The sequence below is a fragment of the Schistocerca gregaria genome, chromosome 5 (genome assembly GCF_023897955.1).
Source record: "Schistocerca gregaria isolate iqSchGreg1 chromosome 5, iqSchGreg1.2, whole genome shotgun sequence".
Taxonomy (NCBI): domain Eukaryota; kingdom Metazoa; phylum Arthropoda; class Insecta; order Orthoptera; family Acrididae; genus Schistocerca; species Schistocerca gregaria.
Window position 1 is genome coordinate 86797073 of NC_064924.1, and position 25322 is coordinate 86822394.

The following is a 25322-nucleotide window of genomic DNA, read 5'->3' on the forward strand; positions in this document are numbered from 1 at the left end:
TTTTCTGAAAATGATGCAGAACATACATGAGGGAGAGAGTGGACCTATTCGCAGTGGAACGTTCGATATAATTAAATAAAAGAAAAGAATATTGGTTTGATTAGTTATAGTACTTCAAATCACTTTATGACAAATGAGACATAGTCGAGTACAGATAAGGCGTGACGAGGATGCAGCCTGAGTATACTTCATGCTGTGCCTCTGCTGTCTTCACTGCGCCTACCAACGGCGAGCTGTTTGGAGCCACCTCGAAAGGTTCCGGAGAATGGAGAACAAATAACGTTAAGTAATGAAACAAGAGTTATTTGTTTATCTGATTAGAGGAATGTTTTTGGGACTGTTGTCAGACAGCTATTCCTTTTCAATTGCGAATAGAGTTAAACACTGTAGGGAGTTATTTTGTACCAAGTGGTATCCCAAGCAGACTGTGACTTTTTTAAAGTGTAATTACGAGAATTTAACGCTCGTAAAGTAGAGTTCGGATATTTAAAGGAAATACTAGAGTCTTTTTTAAAATGGCAGAGCAGTATCTACTCCTCTTAGCAGAATTTCTAGAGGAGATTAAACAGTTTCGTAAGAAGAGAGAGGGAGATACTAAACAGTTCCGTGGGGAGACAAAACAGAATACTGAAAATTTGTCACACGGTCAACAATGCTTCAAGGAATGAGTTAGTTAGAGCAAAACAGGACTAAAGCAGTTTTAAATAATACGATAATCTTGAGTTTACAGATGTTAGTACAAAAATAGGAAATATTGAGGAAAAATTAAATGAAGCAAAAGAGGAACAGGAAAGGTCTACAAGTCCCTCGCATCAGGATGTGACTGACCGGATTAGTACAAATCATATTAAAGATAATTCTGAGATTAACAAGTTAAGTACTAGTGTATAAGAGTGAAAACGAAGGCACGCAGATAGGTAGTAGATAATGTGAAAAATGCTAACCTTTTAGTATCTGAATTCATTTTTAACCAGAATAAAATCAGCACTAAGCGAAAACCTGATGGTGGTATTCGTTGTTATGTGTGTTTCACTCCATGTAGTAGAACAGATAGTGTGCTGATAGTGATTGAAGGAAATCTGAGAAGGATCATTGGGATTTTCACGCACCTTTATTAAAAGTAAGTCTCATGTGTAGTGAGTATGTTCGCGTAGTGGAAATAAACTAGTAATGAGAGACAGTAGTAACCATTATCCTACATTCGACCATATTGCTTGTGTGCATCTATTAATTTTTCTTCTAGCGTTTACAGGTGTCCTTTCAGAGTCATGGGGTAATAATAGAAGTGTGATGTTAAATTTAAATGTATTTTGAACTGTTCATCAATTTATTGAAGCTTTTAAACAAAGTATTCGTCATTGAGTAGGCAACACAAACTAAGACTACAGTAGTTTGGCCCACAGAAATACAACGAGAGATGGGGAGGAAACCGCAATTTTATGAACTACAGTTCAAATGAAGTAAACGATTTGCATCTCGTCGAAGAACTTGTGACTTGACTACCAGATGGTGTTAGAGAATGACTGATAGAGGCGAGAGGGACTCAGGTCCAACCCCTCTTGGAAACATTAGATCAGATACATTGTTTGAACTGATGTAAAGAGGAAACTATACAGGGGGACTTAATTGGGTGTCTGTAAAGTATATATTTAAGTATGGTTGGTTTCATGGCTGGCCATTGCCAGGTTATACTCGGCATGGAATTGCGGGTTTAAGCGACTTTTCTATTTAACAGGCGAAATTATCGGTTGAAAGTTCTACCATTTGGACAGAATTTTGTGTATCAGAGTTCATTCAATTATTAGATCTTTCCTTAGGAGATTAATTATTAAGTAAAATATTTGTATATGTTGATGACGTATTAGTAGTATCTAGAACATGGAAGAAACACACAGAAATGTTGGTTAAGTTATTTAAAAGTTTAAGATCTCAGGGAATTTTTGGGAAAAATTTCAAGTCAGGAGTCAACATTACCTAACCCAAGGAAATTCTCGGCAATTAAACGTTGTTCTATCCCTACAAGTAGGTAACAGCTGAAGGCTTTTCTAGGATTTAACGGAAGGAATATTCCTCGTAATTTAATGAATAGTGTGCACTTTAATATGTTGTTATAAATGACTACACCTTGAGCAGGGGATGAGAGTTGTCAACAAGAGTCTGATGCTGTGGTACGAGAATTTAGTAATCCTAGATTGTTAGGGCGTTCAGGTTTGACCAAAGAGTTTTGTGTGGTTCCAGACGCGTAATGATTTGGATTGGGTTGTCAGGTGATCAAGGAAACGGTAAATGACGGAAGAACAATGACATTAGCATTTGACAGTCGTATGTTAACCAACTGTGAGTGGAATTACTCAATTACTGAAAAGGATACTTTAGCAGTAGCAACGACTCTAAAAAAGTTCAGGTATATATTCCATGGGAGAAAGATTGGATTACATACTGTACAAAGTTCATTTATATTTTTAAGGACAAGGATGCTCTTGCACAGTCTTTTGATGCGATGTTTTCTTTTTTATCAGGAGTATGATTTAGAAATACGATATATTATAGGAAAGAACAATTGTGCGCCAGATGCACTATCTCGCCTGTCTGTGGAATGGAAAGCGAATAGAGCTGTGAACTGAGAAACGAGTTCAGTTTTCAAAGTTCGTCATTTAGAATATGAGAAAGAGTTTGAGGCATTACTAAAAATCTTAGTAGAGCACAAAAGTAGGGATTCCAGTGAAGGGGAAGTGTATTTGCTGTAATGACGTTATCTTTTTGTTAGCAACTTCCCACGACGCAGTATCAACTTAATTTGTAAAAGAGTTTCTGGGTATTATAGTATACACAAGTGTATTGCACACTTACATAACTATTATTTTGCATGCAAAGGGTAATAGTAGGATAGCTAGGAAGGAGTAGAGATCTTGTGAGGTGTGCCAATAAACGAAGATTAAGAATCAGAAAGACACATTGCAGCCTGTTACAGTAATACCCAAGGGTTTGTGTGAGATATTTCAGCAGTTGTTTTTCTAGGACTATTGTCAAGAGATGTTGGTGAAGAGATTTTTTCTGTGCATGTATTGGAGGTTTAGTCAAATTTTGTGAAATTGTGTCAATTGAAAGTGGCGACCAGTAATACGGTTATGCATGTCCTGGAGAGTCGTATTTCCCTATAGTAGGGACACCATCGCGGCTCTCGTCAGACAATGAAGTGCAATTTGTGTCTTATGAATTTCAAGATTTCTTGAAACAGAACAAAGTAGAAGAGTTGTTAATAGCCAAACGTCACCCAAATCGAATCCTTGAGCGAGCATTATCCTCTTAATTGGGAGGCCTGGGAATACGCGTTGTGCGAAGAGGCATTTGACTTGGTCTAAATTTATTCGAGAATTTGAGAGGGTACTGAAAGATAAACCTCCTGCTACTATTGTAGTGGCGCCTTGAGAGATAACAGACGGCAAGATACAAATGTATCGTCTTTCTGACTAGATTAAGTATACACCTGTAATACCTAGCTTTAGAGATAAAATAATTGTGGAGATACCTATTTAAAGGGGAGTACTAAAACCAGCAACTTGGTGCCTAATGATGCTAAAAGTAATGGTAAACACAATTTTGTGGGAAAGACGGTGTAGAGAAGGACGTGTACCCTACTTTGTGGTAAGAAAGTACGTATGAATGTGGGTGGAGTAGAAAGTTTATCAACAGAACTGAATTTATATTGCTGAATCAAGTAGCGAAGAACAGAACTGTAACAGCGGTAAGATTATTACTATATGATGAGTACATCTAACCAGTAGATGAATATTAAGAAGTGAGAATGAACGAAAACCAAGCAAAGAAAAGAATAAAAATATTTAAAAAGTCAGTCAGAAGGAAGGATTATCAGAAGTATTAAGAAAGAGTGAAGTTTGAGGGAGACATAAACTAGTGGTTATGGTAGAGTACAACGTGTTGTTCGATATGTTGTGAAATTATTGTAACTAGAGGACTGGGAGTTTGGGCGGGCCTTACTACACTTTTGGCAGGGCAGTTTTTGCTCGGGCGGCAGGAAATTTCTTCATGCAGGGATACGTAGTTGCTACGAATCACCGCTCAACCCGACTGCCGAGCAAATGCAAATTTTATGTTGTTGTGCGAATGTAGTGCTGTTCCTTTAGTCGAGTAAATGGTTCTACGTCGGTTTGGATCGTAATATGGGCAGCCTTCAAATCCGAGATCCCGAGGCGAAAATTAGAGCTCAAGGAAAGGCAGAAAGTCTATGCTAGGCGCATGAGGCATAGCTACAGCTGTTTCTTGTTTGTAGATGAAACAAAAGTCGTTAAAAAGGTACCAAACAAAATAATTGTAGAGCCAGAGATAACTTACAAAAGCGTTTGGTACTAGCCTCTGGTGCTGTGAATTAATACTTCGAGGTTTAGAACGACACGTGAAAGTTCTGTGTATGTGGTTATTGACAAATTATTTTGGATATTAATATTTGTAAAAGTTGCGGTTCTTGACCGATATTAGCGTTTCGCGAAACTGAGTGTATGCTGTAGTGATAACGTAGTGGTGAATTTGAACGTAAATGTCCTTGGTTCCTAAACTTAAACAGCTGTATGAGGGCAGGTTGTCCGTTTATCAGTTCACTGGTTTACTATTGAGAGGAATTGGTTGATTATCTATTCGTTACTAAACTCAAGATTGTAGGCGGATTGGATGACTGGTATGGTGGGGACACAAAAGGGATCCACGACTGTTTTATGGATGGAATTGTTTGTTGGAAGTTCCTTATGTGGAAGCTATCGAAATGCTGCATAGAATTAATTGAAAGGGGGGGGGGGTGGGGGCGGTCAGCCCTGTTCCGTTTTAGAAGACGAAAGAACAGTGATTGATGGTACCTAGACTAAGACGTATTTTATTATTTGAAATGGGATTGATGATTGATGATACCTACAGGGTGTTTCAAAAATGACCGGTATATTTGAAACGGCAATACAAACTAAACGAGCAGGGCTAGAAATACACCGTTTGTTGCAATATGCTTGGGACAATAGTACATTTTCAGGCAGACAAACTTTCGAAATTACAGTAGTTACAATTGTCAACAACAGATGGCGCTGCGGTTGGGAAACTCTATAGTACGACATTTTCCACATAACCACCATGTGTAGCAATAATATGGGGTAGTCTCTGAATGAAATTACCCGAAACCTTTGACAACGTGTCTGGTGGAATGGCTTCACATGCAGATGAGATGTACTGCTTCAGCTGTTCAATTGTTTCTGGATTCTGGCGGTACACCTGGTCTTTCAAGTGTCCCCACAGAAAGAAGTCACAGGGGTTCATGTCTAGCGAATAGGGAGGCCAACCCACGCCGCCTCCTGTATGTTTCGGATAGCCCAAAGCAATGGAAATATTCATTCAGGAAATTAAAGACGTCGGCCGTGCGATGTGGCCGGGCACCATCTTGCATAAACCACGAGGTGTTCGCAGTGTCGTCTAAGGCAGTTTGTACCGCCACAAAATCACGAAGAATGTCCAGATAGCGTGATGCAGTAATCGTTTCGGATCTGAAAAATAGGCCAATGATTCCTTTGGAAGAAATGGCAGCCCAGACCAGTACTTTTTGAGGATGCAGCGACGATGGGACTGCAACATGGGGCTTTCCGGTTCCCCATATGCGCCAGTTCTGTTTATTGACGAAGCCGTCCAGGTAAAAATAAGCTTTGTCAGTAAACCAAATGCTGCCCACATGCATATCGCCGTCATCAATCCTGTGCACTATATCGTTAGCGAATGTCTCTCGTGCAGCAATGGTAGCGGCGCTGAGGGTTTGCTGCGTTTGAATTTTGTATGGATAGAGGTGTAAACTCTGGCGCATGAGACGATACGTGGACGTTGGAGTCATTTGGACCGCAGCTGCAACAAGGCGAATGGAAACCCGAGGCCGCTGTTGGATCACCTGCTGAACTAGCTGCGCGTTGCCCTCTGTGGTTGCCGTACGTGGTCGCCCTACCTTTCCAGCACGTTCATCCGCCACGTTCCCAGTCCGTTGAAATTTTTCAAACAGATCCTTTATTGTATCGCTTTTCGGTCCTTTGGTTACATTAAACTTCCGTTGAAAACTTCGTCTTGTTGCAACAACACTGTGTTCTAGGCGGTGGAATTCTAACACCAGAAAAATCCTCTGTTCTAAGGAATAAACCATGTTGTCCACAGCACACTTGCACGTTGTGAACAGCACACGCTTACAGCTGAAAGACGACGTACAGAATGGCGCACCCACAGACTGTGTTGTCTTCTATATGTTTCACATCACTTGCAGCGCCATCTGTTGTTGAAAATTGTAACTACTGTAATTTCGAAAGTTTGTCCGCCTGAAAATGTACTGTTGTCCCAAGCATATTGCAACAAACGGTGTATTTCTATTGCTGCTCGTTTAGTTTTTATTGCCGTTTCAAATATACCGGTCATTTTTGAAACACCCTGTAGACTAAGACGTATTTTATTTTTTAAAATGGGATTATGTATGGAGAAGTATGACAGCACTCGTCACAATCCTTCGTCAAGCAATACGCAGTTTCCTCGCAATAGAATAATAAAACAATGGCTATTTATCGAAAATAAAAGAAAATAAAATAAAATCAAGCAAACCCGTGTTCTAAACTAGAAACCTGGATCCCTACCTACTCACACCTTAACCCTAGAATGAACCCATTACAGACTGGAACGTCACAATATGGCAATGTAGTATTATTGGAAAATGTTACTACGTAGCTAAGGAAGAAAGAGTTATTACAAAATATAGTTAAGATTCTTTCCATAACAACACAAAACATAGTATTTTTAATTTTTCTCCAAATCAGGCTAATAACCTTCACCCGCGACTAATTATATTCATGAACGTCAGCAACGTGATAGCTATTTGGCACTGTCGTTCAGAATAGAGTTCTAAAAGTTTATTTTATCGAAGACTCACGACGACAGAAACACTAACTATCAATAATGAAAGTAGTTGGTTTAGGTATCATAAATAATCGCAAGTAATAACCACAAGAAAGTAGTATTAATATTTTTGAAAGAAAGGAACAACAGGAAAGAAACATTTTTAGTTACATGTGTGAGGAGAAAGACCGTAGCAGTAATCACTGAGCTTGTCGCTGGTATTCTTGGATACAAGGAACATCTCTGCTCTAAGAATGCGTATTTATTTCATTCAAAGTGATAAACTGAAGTTAAACACAGAAAATATATTAAAGATATTCTTGTGAGAGGAGGGATAACCTACAACTTCAAGGTAATTATTTCTACGTACGACTCATAAGGCAGCGAAAGCAGTCGTTCCATTTAATTATTAATAAAATTCGAGCTGTAGCAAACACTACGGTGGTGGGTCCACGAAAGCTCTGATTATCTATCGAAATATACTACTTGAATAATTAAGGGGAACGTTACGTTAACACATTGGTGGATGAAAATATATTTATTTTTCTGTAACATACGACACCCATTGAATAGGGAGATGCTATTGCCCTTTTATGAACGTATAAAACAAATGAATTTAAAAAAAGGTATATGCAATGTTGTACATTTACAGTTCATTATACGTTTCATTTCTTCTGCTGTACTTACATGTCATTTTTCAGACACAGATTATACATTGGTGTTTGGTTAGTGGATATTGTACGGAAAAAAAATGCCCACACATCACGTCTCATTACCTCTAAGTTCTTTGTGTTTTTCCTGATTGTTCCTGCCCACATAGCACGTTTCATTGCCTCAATTGTTTGTGTTTTCCTGATAACTCTCCTGTAAAGTAGCTGAAGAGAAACAATTTCTCTCGGAGTAAACCTTCATTTTCCGGCTAGTGGTTTTCTTGTCCGCAGTCACTTCAAAACGAGAATAAAACATGTATATGAAACATATCAGCCAAAGATACAGATGTCAGTCAAAGGAATCAAAAGAAAGTAACCTTTACACTCACAAAAATTTCGTGGAAGCAAGCAGTTTCCGAAAAGTCGGAAATGGTGGTAGTGTCTGTCAGTGCAGAGTTAAAAGTTTAATATTTTACAGAAATTTCTAATCCCGCAATCACTATAAAATTCACATTCTGCATAAATCGATCTCTGTAGATGAAGAAAACAATGTTTTTGAAAAATGGATTTTTGGACCCAAATCTATTACATCTCCCCTTGAACAATATATGGACGTAATTTATTTGCGGTATGATATGCGTCAGTTTAAATTAAATAATAAAAAGGGCGATGCAAGGAGCAACTCACGAGGGTGGGGAGTGAAGGGCAGAGCGAGGTAAACATACAAGGCCAGCAGCGTTCACAGTCCCTTATTGTCTAAACTAAATAACGTTTCCATCAGAATTTATTCTCAAGTCAAGAGTTACGCCCGTAGGGCATTCAGTTTTGAACAGTTACATTTATCAGAATCATTAAATGATCAACAAGCATTCAAATTTCAACTGAATACTGAGCTGAAATACAAACATTACCTAATTACGCAAGGCAGTCCTATTCCCCTAGAATGATGTCACTAATCAAAAACAAACTCATACTGGAGTAATCTTGCACCCAAAATAGGTTTATTAGTAATGGTCATGAGTAGTTATTCAGACTTAAAATGACTGAAAATTTTAAATCAACTTCAGTTATAATACCTGACAGTGACAGTAATAAATAATTATAACCAAATGGGCCCTCCCATGAACTATGGACCTTGCCGTTGGTGGGGAGGCTTGTGTGCCTCAGTGATACAGATAGCCGTAACGTATGTGAAACAGAATGTAGGGGTATCTGTTGAGAGGACAGACAAACGTTGGTTCCTGAAGAGGGGCAGCAGTCTTTTCTGTAGTTGCAGGGGCAACTGTCTGGATAACTGACTGATCTGGCCTGGTAACGTTAACCAAAACGCCCTTGTCGTGCTGGTACTGTGAACGGCTGAAAGCAAGGGGAAACTACAGTCGTTATTTTTCCCGAGGGCATGCAGCTTTACTGTACGGATAAATGATGATGGCGTCCTCTCAGATAAAATATTCCGGAGCTGAAATAGTCACCCATTCGAGTCTCTAGGAGGGAACTACTCAGGAGGACGCCATAATCAGGAGAAACAAAACTGGAGTTCTACGGATCGGAGTGTAGAATGTCAAATCCCTTAATCGTGTAGGTAGGTTAGAAAATTTAAAAAGAGAAAGGGATAGGTTAGAGTTAGATATAGTGGGAATTAATGAAGTTCGGTGGAAGGAGGAAAAGGAATTCTGGTCAAGTGAATACAAGGTTATAAATATAAAATTAAATAGGGTTAACGCAGGAGTAGATTTCACAATGAATAAAAAACATGAACTGGAATAAGCTGGTACGAACAGCATAGTGAACGCATTAATGTAGCCAAAATAGACACAGAGCCCACACCCACCAGAATAGTACAAGTTTATATGCCAACTAGCTCCGCAGATGATGAAGAGATTGAAGAAATGTATGATGAGATTAAAGAAATTATTCAGATAGTGAAGGGAGACGAAAATTAAATAGTCATGGGGGACTATAAGAGAAGGAAAAACTGTAGACGAATATGGACTGGGGGAAAGGAATGAAAGAGGAATCCATCTCGTGCAGTTCTGCACAGAGCATAACGTCATCATCGCTAACACTTCGTTTAACAATCATGAAAGAATGCTTCATATGTGGAAGAGACCTAGAGATACAGGAAGATTCCACATTGATTATATAATAGTAGGACATTTCGGAACGCTATTTTAAATTGTAAGGCATACACAGGAGCAGAAGTAGACTCTGGCCATAATTTATTGATTATGGACTGCAGATTAAAACTGGAATAACTTGAAAAGGCATGAATGTAAAGATATAAATAGGATCAAGCTGAAAGAAATAGAGGATATAGAGTTTAGAGAAAAAGAGAACAACGTGTACGAATATCAAGCTCTCAGATGGAAAACGAGTCCTAAGCAAAGAAGAGGAAGCAGAAAGGTGGAGGGAGTATACAGAGGGTCTATTCAAGGGAGATGTACTTGAGGCTAATTTTACTAAAATGGAAGATGACAGAGATGAAGATGAGATGAGAGACATGATACTGCGTGAATAATATGAAAAAAACACTGAAATCCTTGGACTTCAAGAAGAATATAATAATTCCACTTCCAAAGAAAGCAGATGCTGACATTGTGAAAGTAAGTCACGGTTGCAAAATACTAACACGAATCTTTACAGAAGAATGGAAAAACTTGTAGAAGCCGACCTTGAGGAAGATCAGGTTGGATTCAAGAGAAAGGTAGGAACATGCGAGTCAAAACAGACCCTATGGCTTATCTCAGAAGAAGTTTAAGGAAAGGCAACCCTACGTTTATAGCATTTGTAGACTTAGAGAAAGCTTTTGACAAAGTTGACAGGAACACTCTTTCAAATTGTATAGGTGGCAGGGGTAAAATGCAGGGAGAGATAGTCTATTTAGTGTTTGTATAGAAAGTAGATGGGAGGTTGAGTTGAGGGCCATAGAAGGGAAGCAATGGTCGGGAAGGGAATCAGACAGGTTCTTAGCCTATCACCATTGTTATCAATCTGTATATGGAGCAAGCAGTAAAGGAAAGAAAAGAAAAATTTGGGGTAGGAATGAAAATACAGATATAAAAACTTTGAGGTTTGCAGATAACATTGTGATTCTGCCAGACAAAGCAAAGGACTTGGAAGAGTAGTTGAACGAAATGGACTGTATCTTGAAAGGAGGATATAAGATGAACATCAACAAGAGCAAAACGAGGATAATGGGATGTAGTCGAATTAAATCAGGTGATACTGAGGGAATTAGATTAGAAAATGAGACACTTGAAGTAGTAAATGAGTTTTGCTGTTTGGGAAGCAAAATAATTCAGATCGATGTACGGAGGATACAAAACATTCTGGCGTAAGCACAAGCGGCGGGACAAAGAACGCAAGAGAAGTTAAGGCGGTGGAACCAAGTCGGCCAATGGTGCCTGGTTAGGACTGCACCACTTCAGGGACGGCCTCTACAGGAGGAGAACATAAGCGCCGCTCCTGCCAGCCTCGGCCGCTCAGTATAGGCTCAGTATTCGGACAGGCCCAGCGGAGAATGCTACGATAGCATTTATTAGTGATCCACAAACTGTGTGTCAAACGTTTATGAACCTTGTATACAGCAAAGGACTGACTTATTTGCATATCGTCCAAGCGTTTCTGAAGAAGACAAATTTGTTAACGTAGAGTATAGATTCAAGTATCAGGAGGCCTTTTATGAAAGTAAATGTATAGAGTGTAAGCATGTATGGAAGTGAAACATGGATGGGAAACAGTTTAGAGAAGAAGAGAACAGAAGCTTTTGAAATGTGGTGCTAGGGAAGAATGCTGACGGTTAGGTGGGTTGACATTGTAATTAACAATAGCAATAAAAATTATGTGCAAAAATAGGGTTAATAATAAGACAAGAAAACCTCTCTTAAAGTAGTAAATACTGTAGCATAGAGCAAATATTAAATAACTCCAGCATTAAAAATCATGTTTCAGTTCTAAAATAGTTAATCCTGAGAGCTATAAAATGTTACGCCGAATTGTCGATAGCTGGAAGACCAAAAATTGATTCGCAACTCCAGTAATGAATGACAGAAAAATTTAGCCGTTCATGCTAACAGACAATTTAACAGATGTTAAAATCATACTTAAAAAAAACTGACACTTCGAAGTCAGCCAGTTTTTCAATACGGCAATAGAATAACGAAGCTACTACCCGCAAGGTGTTGCCAAACACTTTAACAGCACGACACCATCACTCCACCGTCGGTTGGAAAGGCGAGAAAGGTGTAAAAGTAGATTTACAAAACACTTAGGGTCTGATTGAACGACCAATGGTGGCAAAGATAACATAACAATTTATACAGACACAACCCATGTAGAACAGGTTATTACATGAGATGTTCCAACATACAGAGCGGCTATCAACAAGCACCAGAGCGGATCGCACACAAGCGTCAGTGGCGGACACGAGACCACGCGAGGCCGGTCGCAGTGGCCGTGCGGTTATAGGCACTGCAGTCCGGAACCGTGCGACTGCTACGGTCGCAGGTTCGAATCCTGCCTCGGGCATGAATGTGTGTGATGTCCTTAGGTTAGTTACGTTTAAGTAGTTCTAAGTTCTAGGGGACTGATGACCACAGCAGTTGAGTCCCATAGTGCTCAGAGCCATTTGAACCATTTCTGAGGCCACGCGAGAACCGAGGAGAGCTGCCACAACGCACAAGACCGCTAGATCCTCGTGAACTGCAAACAGTGCAGTCCCTCTAAACGATACAACGGTCGGCCACCTAACGGTTATAGTGAATCAGTCGTGGTCGAAATTAACATTGCGCCAAGCATGATTAACACATTCGGATGATATTAAATTAAGTGACACTTGATTTAAAGATATTACGTTATATACCGTAATTTACCCCTGCATGGTATCATTGAATTAATCACTGTTAAAAGCTCCAAACCAATGCTGGTTAGCTAGTTATTTACTTCTGTCAGCGGGCCTTTAAAAGGAACTCACTGGCATTTAAATCTCGCTCTGTGAGCACCACGTAATCGTAACTTCAGTGTAGGCTACGTACAGGGCACTATCAGGTAAAAGTGTAATTAATTTAGACCCAGCAGGAATGGCCAACAAGGCACCCAAATATTCAAACTAACGGCCCACAATTGCATTGCCGGAACAGACTCCGTCTTGTTTTCGTGACTCACACCGATAGCAGCGCAGTAAGTGGCCACTAAGCAACACTCTGAATACGACACCGGATGAGTGAGGATACTAACGTTTATACTGATCTGCAGCTCTGTTATTACAATAAAGCGTCTTTTTAGTGCAGTGGTTTCGGGGACCATTAGCCCCTGACAGCAATCACGTATTTGCTAGTACCCATCAGCATTAACAACTGACAAAATATTAGAACGAAACAAAATTTCCTTTGACAGTTTTATTTTTAAAACGATAAAAAACAAACAATATTTAGATTTTGTAGGTATTCCATTAAGTCACAAAGTACTGAGTCAATGAGATAACTGCTAGAACATTTTGAACAGATTGGTGGAGTAGCTGCCAGAGCGTCACGATTGCTGCCTAGAGTCCTTCTCAGAGAAGAAAGCTAACTACTCGCATTGAGGGTAGTCACCTGTTACAAGACATGATTTCTCTGCACCAGTCCTCCCCCTAGCAGCACATGGCTTCACCCACATACTGCACCCCCATCTCAAATCAGCTATACATAGTTTGTAAATCACTTCATTGCTGGACTCTTTACTTCGGAAATGAAAGCGGTTAGCAGAATTCAAGCTGTCAGTGTTTAGTAATAATAATAGTGATAATAACAGTAGAGTGTAGGCCTTACATAAATATATTGGTCATATCCGTAATTATTGTTGCACTGTCAGTTAGTTCCTTCAGATGCTGCCAAATGAATAATGAAGCCTTTTATAGTTTATTGCGAAACTATCTACAACTCGGTGGTTTGTCATGCGATATTGAAGCATATTTTACGTATATATATCTCAATTTTACTCTCATATATGAATGGTAAAAAACACAAAGTATGTGTGTAGTGGATGGACTAGCTGAGGACAATGACATGGATAAATTCCTTTCAGAAGGTGAAAAACTATGTAATTAGTATTATAATCTTTTTAAATAGTAGTGTGGCAGTACTAGTTAGTCACATGTCACGAAGTTGTAATATATATATATATATATATGGAAGAGCAGGGCCTGTGAATTCTGACATTTTAGCACCTGTTTCTCCCAGCTGCTGGAATGTGGCGAGATGTGCCACATGCGAGTTCTGCATGTTGGGAAGACAATGGCAGAAACCCGAGACGTTTACCGCCAGGAATTCCCATGGACAACGGTCGTGTGAGTGAGGGACTGGGAGTGCCTCTTAAGCCAGAGTACTTCAAAAGATTCTTTTAAAGCTGTGCAAATCACGGGAGATCATCATAGAGTTTCAATAAAAGCTTCCAGATTGCCCTCAAGGCGGAAGGCGACAACTGAACATCGCTATGTTTCTATGAACGGTGTGGGAAGCGAACTGCATTTACACGCCCAGACATCATGCCGTCAATCGTAAAGTGAGGGCCAAGACACTGGTTACTCTTAGTTTGTTGACAGAAAACACAACAAGTGCTTGGGTAGAAAATTCTGCAAGCTTTCGCTACATGTAGCAACAAAGAGTGAGATTTTCAGTTGTCACAGTGGCAACCCTGTAATTTTCGTCTCCTCTCACGGTAATTTGGATAAGTATGTTAGAACAGGCAGTGAGTAGTGCATTTTGGGGCGAGCACAAATTAGCGGCGGTTCGTGTCTCGTTTGAAAGTCTCCCTGTGGCTCACTGCTGCAGCGTCACGCTCCTTTCTCTGCTTCTGAGTGAGACTCGCGTTTGCGTCGTCTGTGCACTGCGTAGCTGACACTTTGCGAGTCTTTTTAGTGACTTTGTGGCTGATTTCTATCGTTAGTTCTCTCTCAGACTGGCATCAAAACTCGAAGCTATCCAGTATATATCTATTGTGTGAGCTGAGCAGCCTTTGGGAGGCGATTTGCATATTATTAAGCTAGTGCTTCAGAAAAATCTTAACCTTCTACGCATATTGCCGTTTAAATTTTTTGATGAAGGTAATTATTAATCAAACCAACTTCAACTTGAAAAATAAATTAATTATTTTTTAAATGCGTTTTACTCAGTCTAGTTTTTATGAAGCGACACTTTTAATGAAAAATATCGTCAGAGGACTCTATCTCACTAAACTACAGTCTCAATATGACGCAGTTTCTGATATAACAAAGCTGTTATTACACCTTAGTTTTTTTTTTAATTTGGAAAGTTATAAGGATACTTTCTAATTATACGAACAGAATTAAATTTTATTTTGGGAATAACGAAACTTCACCTGCATTGGCATTTAGCAGCATTAATAATTATCAATTTAACATTTGTATTATTGTGTTGGATTCTGCCTGAGCTCAGAATCGCTTGCTTCGCCGTTTGCGTGTTGAGTTCACGTGCATGGCAGGCAGCTTGCAAAACGAAACCACTGCAGAACTTCAGTCGACTCGCACGACACAGGTACGGCAGAGAGCCATAAACAAGCCAGTAGTAATAATAGAAATAACATTTTCAAAATAATTTAAATTCGTGACGAACACAATCGAACCCTTTTTGTTTTCATTCCTCAGAAAATTTCATTTTGTCCCTCAGCGGTAATTACCTCCAGCTTGGGAACCATAACGAACATAAAAATCGGCAATAACTACAAAATTACACAACATTTGTCATTCTGTAGTATCGTAAGGACCCTGGAAGGTACGTAACGGTACATCAGAGAACTTTTTATTTACGATTCTGTTGTACCGTACAGATATTTACCGAATGACGTTTTCCTTTAACAACAAAAAATTGTTACCAAATACCAGAAGATCTCACCCTTTGCATAAAGACATTGTATGTCTACTCAGGCGAATTCTATGTCGAATTTTGTCCACTACTTTTCACGCCAAATCAATGAATGTGGAACATGATTTCACCTGCATCACTTAATGTACGAAATACGCCACCACAGCTGTAGCTTGAGATAAAACGCCTCAGATATGATAATAAATCATCAAAAGCAATAGAACTGTTTCCCAATACAGAAGGAATCAGTTCCACACATGTTGCTAAATTGGAACCACAAACGGCAAGGAACATCAACACGCTTGGCAACGTTGCCAAGTAAGTCAATGAAAGAAAAGCCGAAGTTTTAAACCTAGTTGCAAAAACGCACTTGACCTCTTAGCCGCAAACAATCCAGAGCTAATAGAAAGTATCATGACTGATACAGGGATTAGTGATCACAAGGTCGTTGTAGCTAGGCTCAATACCGTTTCTTCCAAATCCACCAGAAACAAACGCAAAATAATTTTATTTAAAAAAGCGGATAAAGTGTCACTAGAAGCCCTCCTAAGAGACAATCTCCATTCCTTCAGAACTGATTATGCAAATGTAGAAGAGATGTGGCTCAAAGTCAAAGATATAGTAGCAACAGCAATTGAGCGATTCATACCTCATAAACTGGTAAGAGATGAAACTGATCCCCACTGGGACACAAAACAGGTCCGAACGCTGTTGCAGAGGCAACGGAAAAAGCATGCGAAATTCAGAAGAACGCGAAATCCCGAAGATTGGCTAAAATTTACAGACGCGCGAAATCTGGCACGGACTTCAATGCGAGATGCCTTAAATAGGTTCCACAACGAAACATTGACTCGAAATTTCGTAGAAAATCGTAAGAAATTCTGGTCGTATGTAAAGTACACAAGTGGCAAGACGCAGTCAATAGCTTCTCAGAGCAGTGCCGATGACACTGTTACCGACGACTGTGCCGCTAAAGCGGAGTTATTGAACGCAGTTTTCCGAAATTCCTTCACCAGGGAAGACGAATGGAATATTCCAGAATTTGAAACACGAACACCTGCTAGTATTAGTTTCTTGGAAGTATAGAAGTAGACACCTAAGGGGTTGCGAAGCAACTTAAATCGCTTGTACAGGTAAGTCTTCAGGTCCAGATTGTATACCGATTAGGTTCCTTTCAGATTACGCTGATACAATAGCTCCCTACTTAGCAATCATATACAACTTCTCGCTCACCGATAGATCTGTACCTACAGACTGGAAAATTGCGCAGGTCGCACCAGTGTTTAAGAAGGGTAGTTGGAGTAATCCATCGAACTACAGACCTATATCAATGACGTCGGTTTGCAGTAGGGTTTTTTAGCATATACTGTATTCAAACATTATGAATCACCTCGAAGGGAACGATCTATTGATACGAAATCAGCTTGGCTTCAGAAAACAATCGTTCTTGTGCAACGCAGCTAGCTCTTTATTCGCACGAAGTAATGGCCGATGTCCACAGGGGATCTCAAGTTGATTCTGTAATCTAGATTTCCGGAAAGCTTTTGACACCGTTCCTCACAAGCGATTTCTAATCAAGCTGCGGTCCTATGGGGTATCGTCTCAGTTGTGCGGCTGGATTCGTGATTTCCTGTCAGGAAGGTCGCAGTTCGTAGTAATAGACGACAACTCATCGAGTAAAACTGAAGTGATATCAGGTGTTCCCCAGGGAAGCGTCCTGCGACCTCTGCTGTTCCTGATCCATATAAATGACCTGGGTGACAATCTGACCAGTTCTCTTAGGTTGTTCGCAGATGATGCTGTAATTTACCATCTATTAAGGTCATCCGAATACCAGTATCAGTTGCAAAGTGATTTAGAAAAGATTGCTGTATGGTGTGGCAGGTGGCAGTTGACGCTAAATAACGAAAAGTGTGAGGTGATCCACATGAGTTCCAAATGAAATCCGTTGGAATTCGACCACTCGATAAATAGTACAATTTTCAAGGCTGTCAATTCAACTAAGTACCTGGTTGTTAAAATTACGAACAACTTCAGTTGGAAAGAGCACATAGATAATATTGTGGGGAAGGCGAGCCAAAGGTTGCGTTTCATTGTCAGAACACTTAGAAGATGCAACAAGTCCACTAAAGAGACAGCTTACACTACACTCGTTCATCCCCTGTTAGAATATTGCTGCGCGGTGTGGCATCCTTACCAGATGGGATTGACAGAGGACATCGAAAGGGTGCAAAAAAGGGCAGCTCGTTTTGTATTATCACGTAATAGGGGGGACAGTGAGGCAGATATGACACGCGAATTGGGATGGAAGTCATTAAAGCAAAGACGTTTTTCGTCGTGGCGAGATCTATTAACGAAATTTCAGTCACCAACTTTCTCTTCCGAATGCGAAAATATTTTGTTGAGCTCAACCCACATAGGTAGGAATGATCATTAAAATAAAATAAGAGATATCAGACCTCGAACAGAAAGGTTTACGTTTACGTTTTTCACGCGCGCTGTTCGGGAGTGGAATGGTAGAGAGATAAAATGATTGTGGTTCGATGAACCCTCTGCGAAGCACTTAAATGTGAATTGCAGATTAATCATCTAGATGTAGATGTACCTATTAAGAAATCATTCACCCAGGAGGATCGCACAAAGATATCGTCGTCTGACCGTCACACAAGTTCCCGTATAGAAGACAGATTAATTGGATTCACTGATGTACAGAAAAACTGAAAGAGTTGAAAACAAAGAAGTGACAAGATCTGTAGCTTTGCTTATGTGGAGTCCACATTACACTCAGGTTGATTTAGTGCAAGAACACTGTTTCAATCCGGTATTCTTACTCAATGTCTGCTGCTACACTTCGCTATGATTTCTTTTAGGTCAATGATACAAAAATATTTATTCAGTGTCTATCGCTGTTTTTCTTATGATGCAAACACCGCCAATAAACAACTTTAACTTACTTTAGTATTTCAGTTAATGTGACGTTTAAAACGTAAACAGCTCTGTGTTGAAAAGATCTGCCTCGGTATTTTTGTAACAGATCTGACAAAGATTCAAGGAATCTAGATACTTACGATGTTCGTCCTCTGTTGGTGCAAAGTGTTTGATATTTACGAGGAAGTAGTGGTTACATGGATTTTTTTATGTTATATTAAAATGTACACACTATTTCACGTCCTTTCCCTATTTTGTTTTATAGGACTGGAAACTCGAGTACGATAATTACATTTCAAGATTTTTCCGGTTTCCTCTTATAAAAGATGGAACTCACACTACTAAACTCATTATCTACGAACCGCTACAGTTTATAAGAGGAAGTAATATGTATTTTCTTACGTTATTTCATGCTATGAATTATAAATTAAGTCCAACACAACAATTACTCTGTGGAATACAGGATGAGGCTGCCAACAGATAATTCCACGGTTGAACTGAAGGTTTTTACCTCAATTACGGAGACTAAAGATTTCTCCTTCAAATAAAACAGTTTCAGTTGAAAATTTGAATGTGACGTAACGATCAAGTCTTTGATGTAACACCACGGTATATTTACTGTGTACTGTGTCTTGTATATATGAATTATAATTTCTACTCACCACTGCTTGCATAGCTAAAGCTTCTGCAATACGTTACCTCTGCCCCTTGTGTGCTGTCGCCTTCTCCGTGCAGCTCCTCCATCCATCTGCAGCGGTCCTGGGCGCTTCCGAAATCCTTCAGCACCCACACAGACATTAGCTCTTGCTTATCCTTCGAGTATGTTTCCTGCAACGGGAAAACACAGTTAGATTAATTCAGGATTACTTTCCCTGTCAATGAAACATATACCTATCAAAACAAAGAGTTGTCAGTATTTGTATTTCAAAAGAACACCGCTTTTCCGATGTTCTATTATTCATCTCGTCTACACTTCCATCGTGCAGCAATGAAGACACTGCAGTTTGTATAGGGTTAACGAAATGATAGGTCCGTTTAAATAGAAATTTCTCTCTATGCTGAGTGTTTGATCATTGTTGTCAACGGTGGTGTGAATGACGAAAGTACAGAGAATGCGAGCTACAAGGGGTTTGTCCGTGATGATGTTACAGTTTCAGGAGTGATAGAAACGGATAAATATATCAACCCGACGCATGGGACTCTCGGCCGGAAACGACAGAGTCTAAATTTGCAAGCGAAAATCGTTCCGATACTTCTGACAGTGGAAATGATTTGTTTTTCATATTTTGGGATTCGGTAGTTTGAACCAAAACAACAAAAATATCCAGTAAACAAGGGCTCTAAAATACATACCTAATGAGCTATGAGTAGTTGTTCAGTAGAAGAGATGTATTTCACAGTAGCAAACGTTAATAACTGCTCATAGCCCTTCAGGAATGCACTTTAGCGTTCACATTTAGTGAACCTGTTTTTTTATTTATCGATTCTACTTTCTCCCCAAGTACGGACAACGAAGAGCCTGCTGCAGAAAGGCGAGTGTCATAGACACCAGAATAATTTTCGCTTATAACTTTCGACTCGCTCGTTTACTGGCCCCCTACCTCACGCTGATTCATTTACCCTTTTCTGCCAATCCTGACAGTTTGTAACATCATGTGTAGAGTGCATATTATTCTTCAATTAAGACATTACCGGTAAGTACAATTTGTACACTGCTTGGTGAAAATGTTATGTACTTTGTTTGTTGTTCAACACTTCAGCATCTCTGCTTCTGATTACTAATATATGAAATGTTGAATGACAAACAAAGTATGTTTATTTTAACCCATCTTCTTGCATCTGTAAGTAATCGAAATGGACAGTACTCACACACTCTTTCTATTAACGTACGTTCATCTACAATGTGTGTATCAACGCGTTGGGTAAAACGAGAAAGGCATGACATTTGCGATATTTTATGTTGATTACGCATCTCTCATTATCGTTCGACGACTATTGTGTGTGTATCAACGTAGTATATAGAGGTATAAAGACTGGAATTTTTTCAGATTGTATCCTGGTGTGTAACATCCCAGTCCGTCTTTATGTGTAGGTAATAGTAACATCTAACTCAAATCAATCTGTTCTAAAATTGCAGCATTTCTGGTTGACATATGAGAACACACCAATTTGAATGTTACCAGCCAACAGCTAACGCAGGTACAATTTGAGCTGTGTGATACCCAGCGGGCTTCATGATTTGGAATAACGTAGAGGTAATTGCAACAGCTTACAACCAAGACAAATCTCTGAAGACAGTGGACAGAAGCAGGAAACTGTAGCCATTTTAATTTACGTTGGAGAGGGACATGTCCCAGCTAAAAATATCAAGGGCGTATTCTAAGTCTGTGTAACAGGACAGAGTCAGTGACTTTCCTGACGAGTGTTACAAGTACACATCACATATTGAGAAGACAAAAAGTTAATTAGTTACATTACTATATCTAAGTTATCAAAATTTTTTATTAGAAAATGTCATATTTGCCTTGAAATAAATTAATAATTATTCCTAATCCCCAGTTCGAAGCAAGTATTTCGAAAAACTGACTTTAATTTCAAACCGTTTTCCAGTATGAAAACCTTCCTAAACATTTCCAGATGGGGAACCATCTGATTCACTACCTATTCAGCTGCCATGTGACTGACAAGATCTGGCCTGTGGATCCTACCTCAAACTATCCACACTACTCTCTGTGGTAGAGAATGAAATGTATAAAAAGATAATTTCAAATTTTCACTCTGTACCACTTCCTAAATCACAGACTATTATTTCTTTTACAGGTAGAGTCAAGGTTACATCGTTACTCATATATTACACTACGTAGAAAGACTTAGTAACTATTTACAGCTAGTCTTATTTAAATTGAGCTTCGCTAGGCTTTTGTTGTGATAAGTACAATTAACCATATATTACAATTTTCCGTCAGGACAGAAAGGATGCCAAGTACTCTCCATCATTACTCAGTTAACTACTAATCAAAATAACAAAACGGCTAGTGGACAAGTAGTAGCAACTTACAAGTCTTTACAAAGATTTTGTAAGTTCTGTACATGTTTCTTTCAATACATACTGGGATTTGGTTGGCAGGGCTCACTTCGCTAGCCTGACTGCCAGGTGTCGGCGCTTCTTCAGGATGAACTCTGAAATAAATTAAATGTTTTAGTTTTATTTATTCATGAATTTAAAATCGTTTTACAAAAAATTCTTCATACAAGGAATTACACATGTAGCAGCCATGGCAAACTGTTATATAGCTATGAATACTTTAATTTGATTAAAACATATATATATATATATATATATATATATATATATATATATATATATATATATATGATTATCTCACATAAATAAAGCAAACTCTTTTATACTTGAGTTACTGTTACAATATGGATATTGCACATTCTTCATACCCATTCTTTGAACCTGATTGAGCTGTTTTCCTACAATCAGATTCCTGAAGAGTGAGAATGAATACTCAAGTCCCAGCACACATCTTCAGAACATAAATTTGGATAAGCCAAAAAGCCTCTCCTCCACTCCCACCAACCCTAGAGGTCACTGTGTGGGCAGTAATTACCGAATATTCACGAATTCAGCTGCGCTACATGGTAAGTTCCACGTTGAAGAATTCTGAACACATGGCACAACAGGCCGGACTCAGCTGCTGGGCCTCCTGGACCTAGGGCCTCGTGGCAGCCTAATGCAGAGGCAGCAGGCCAGCAGCCCCCGCAGCAGGCCGCGGCTGGTCTTGGCCTCCCCCACCATCTCCTCCTCCTCCCCCACCTCCTCCTCCTCCCCCACCTCCTCCTCCTCTTCGCCTCCCTCTGCCTCAACCACATCGCAGTGCTACTGTGGCGGCTGCTGTCGGGCTGTTTCTCCTCCGCCTTGCCTCTTTTGTAGTTTTCGCATGTCATCGTAAACCTGCTTGCGTAAAACGGGTGATGGGAAAACAAGACAGAATATATTCCTTGTAGGGTTATGTCAAAAAGATGGTCACTTGGTCCAAAAATCAAGATATTCAAGTATAGCTTGTTAACACAGAAGGGATTTTGGTTTTCAACAAATCGTGGCCCAAATTTTATGTGCAATACTGTTTGTCTGATGGCAGTTATGTAAACGGTATGGACCAGATCACAGTAGAGTTTAATATACAGTTCCCTCATTTATGAGCTTTCATCACAGTTTATAGGGGAAATTGGGTGTTACTATCATATTGATGGTCTCACCTGTTGTATGCATAAAATCCAAGTACTTCAAATAATTTCTCACAAAGAGAGTGGGTGTTGTATTACTGAGTGAATAGACTTTGGTTACTGACACAGAAATAGTAAAGCTTTATACTTTTTACTTCCGAGTTAAACCAACAGTGCACGTGAAGTGACGTGTGTATTGGTGATACTGACCCTTAAAAGAAAGACTGCTATCGAATCGCTAAAAGTTGCATTAAATGGGTAATAATCTTAAAGTTCAGAGAGATAATAAGTGAACTAGACTCACCATTTTTTTACTGTGAATAGAGAGCAGCTACTGGTTCATGTAACTATGTTACTGTATTCTGCTTAAAATGTACATCTAGGACAGCGTTTAATAAAAGCGTAAATAACCTACATCATGAATCATGATATATACAGTCAGTCCATTGTGCGAATAGTCTGCTGCTTTGTCTTGAGCTACGGCTAATCCCTGTTTCTTGATATTCTGAGCTGTGTATCTTGCTGACTGTCTTATACTAAGAACACGGGTTTTGAGTGGCTGTTGAAAGTAAATACTCCATACTCATATGGCCTTTGCGGTTTGGGACCGTATTTACCTTAGTGGCAGTCCATCTGGACATAGAAGATGCAGCGAAACTTTGCAGCCTCCTAAAAAAGTTTTTCTTTCCAGAAACAGTGTACAAACTAATCGTTCAGTGCTTTTAGTGTGAGAATACTATAGTTGTCTGTTATGAGGACATATCATAGCAGTAAGGAATAGAACAGGTGTCTGTAGACAATGTGGTCCAGGATGTACTGTTGATTGTACATAGTAATGTTGGTACATTCTGAGGGTGTTAGGTGATAGAAGAAACAATTTTTCTGAAAATGATGCAGAACATACATGAGGGAGAGAGTGGACCTATTCGCAGTGGAACGTTCGATATAATTAAATAAAAGAAAAGAATATTGGTTTGATTAGTTGTAGTACTTCAAATCACTTTATGACAAATGAGACATAGTCGAGTACAGATAAGGCGTGACGAGGATGCAGCCTGAGTGTACTTCATGCTGTGCCTCTGCTGTCTTCACTGCGCCTGCCAACGGCGAGCTGTCTGGAGCCACCTCGAAAGGTTCCGGAGAATGGAGAACAAATAACGTTAAGTAATAAAACAAGAGTTATTTGTTTATCTGATTAGAGGAATGTTTTTGGGACTATTGTCAGACAGCTATTCCTTTTCAATTGCGAATAGAGTTAAACACTGTAGGAAGTTATTTTGTACCAAGTGGTATCCCAAGCGGACTGTGACTTGTTTAAGTGTGATTACGAGATTTTAACTCTCGTGAAATAGAGTTCGGATATTTAAAGGAAGTACTAGAGTCTTTTTTAAAATGGCAGAGCAGTATCCACTCCTCTTAGCAGAAATTGTAGAGGAGATTAAACAGTTTCGTAAGAAGAGAGAGGAAGATACTAAACAGTTCCGTGGGGAGACAAAACAGAATACTGAAAATTTGTCACAAGGTCAACAATGCTTCAAGGAATGAGTTAGTTAGAGCAAAACAGGACTAAAGCAGTTTTAAATAATACGATAATCTTGAGTTTACAGATGTTAGTACAAAAATAGGAAATCTTGAGGAAAAATTAAATGAAGCAAAGAGGAACAGGAAAAGTCTAAAAGTCCCTCGCATCAGAATGTGACTGACCGGATTAGTATCAATCATATTAAAGTTAATTCTGAGATTAACAAGGTAAGTACTAGTGTATATGAGTGAATAACTAACCTTTTAGTATATGAATTCAGTTTTAACCACAATAAAATCAGCACTAAGCGAAAACCTGATGGTGGTATTCGTTGTCATGTGTCTTTCACTCCATGTAGTTGTGCAGATAATGTGCTGATAGTGATTGAAGGAAATCTGAGAAGGACCATTGGGATTTTCACGCACCTTTCTTAATTAGTGAGTATGTTTGCGTAGTGGAACTAAAACTAGTAATGAGAGACAGTAGTAATCATTATCCTACATTCGACCCTATTGCTTGTGTGCATCTATTAATTTTTCTTGGAGCGTTTGCAGGTGTTCTTCCAGAGTCATGAGGTAATAATAGAAGTGTGATGTTAAATTTAAATTTATTTTGAACTATTCATCAATTTATTAAAGCTTTTAAACAAAGTATTTGTCATTGAGTAGGCAACACAAACTAAGACTAGAGTAGTTTGGCCCACAGAAATACAACGAGAGATGGGGAGGAAACCGCAATTTTATGAACTACAGTTCAAATGAAGTAAACGATTTGCATCTCGTCGAAGAACTTGTGACTCGACTAGCAGATGGTGTCAGAGAATGACTGATAGAGGCGAGAGGGACTCAGGTCCAACCCCTCTTGGAAACATTAGATCAGATACATTGTTTGAATTGATGTAAAGAGGAAACTGTACAGGGGGCCTTAATTGGGTGTCTGTACAGTACATATTTAAGTATGGTTGGTTTCATGGCTGGCCATTGCCAGGTTATACTCGGCGTGGAATTGCGGGTTTAAGCGACTTTTCTATTTAACAGGCGAAATTATCAGTTTAAAGTTCTACCATTTGGACAGAATTTTGTGTATCAGAGTTCATTCAATTATTAGATCTTTCCTTAGGAGATTAATTATTAAGTAAAATATTTGTATATGTTGATGACGTATTAGTAGTATCTAGAACATGGAAGAAACACACAGAAATGTTGGTTAAGT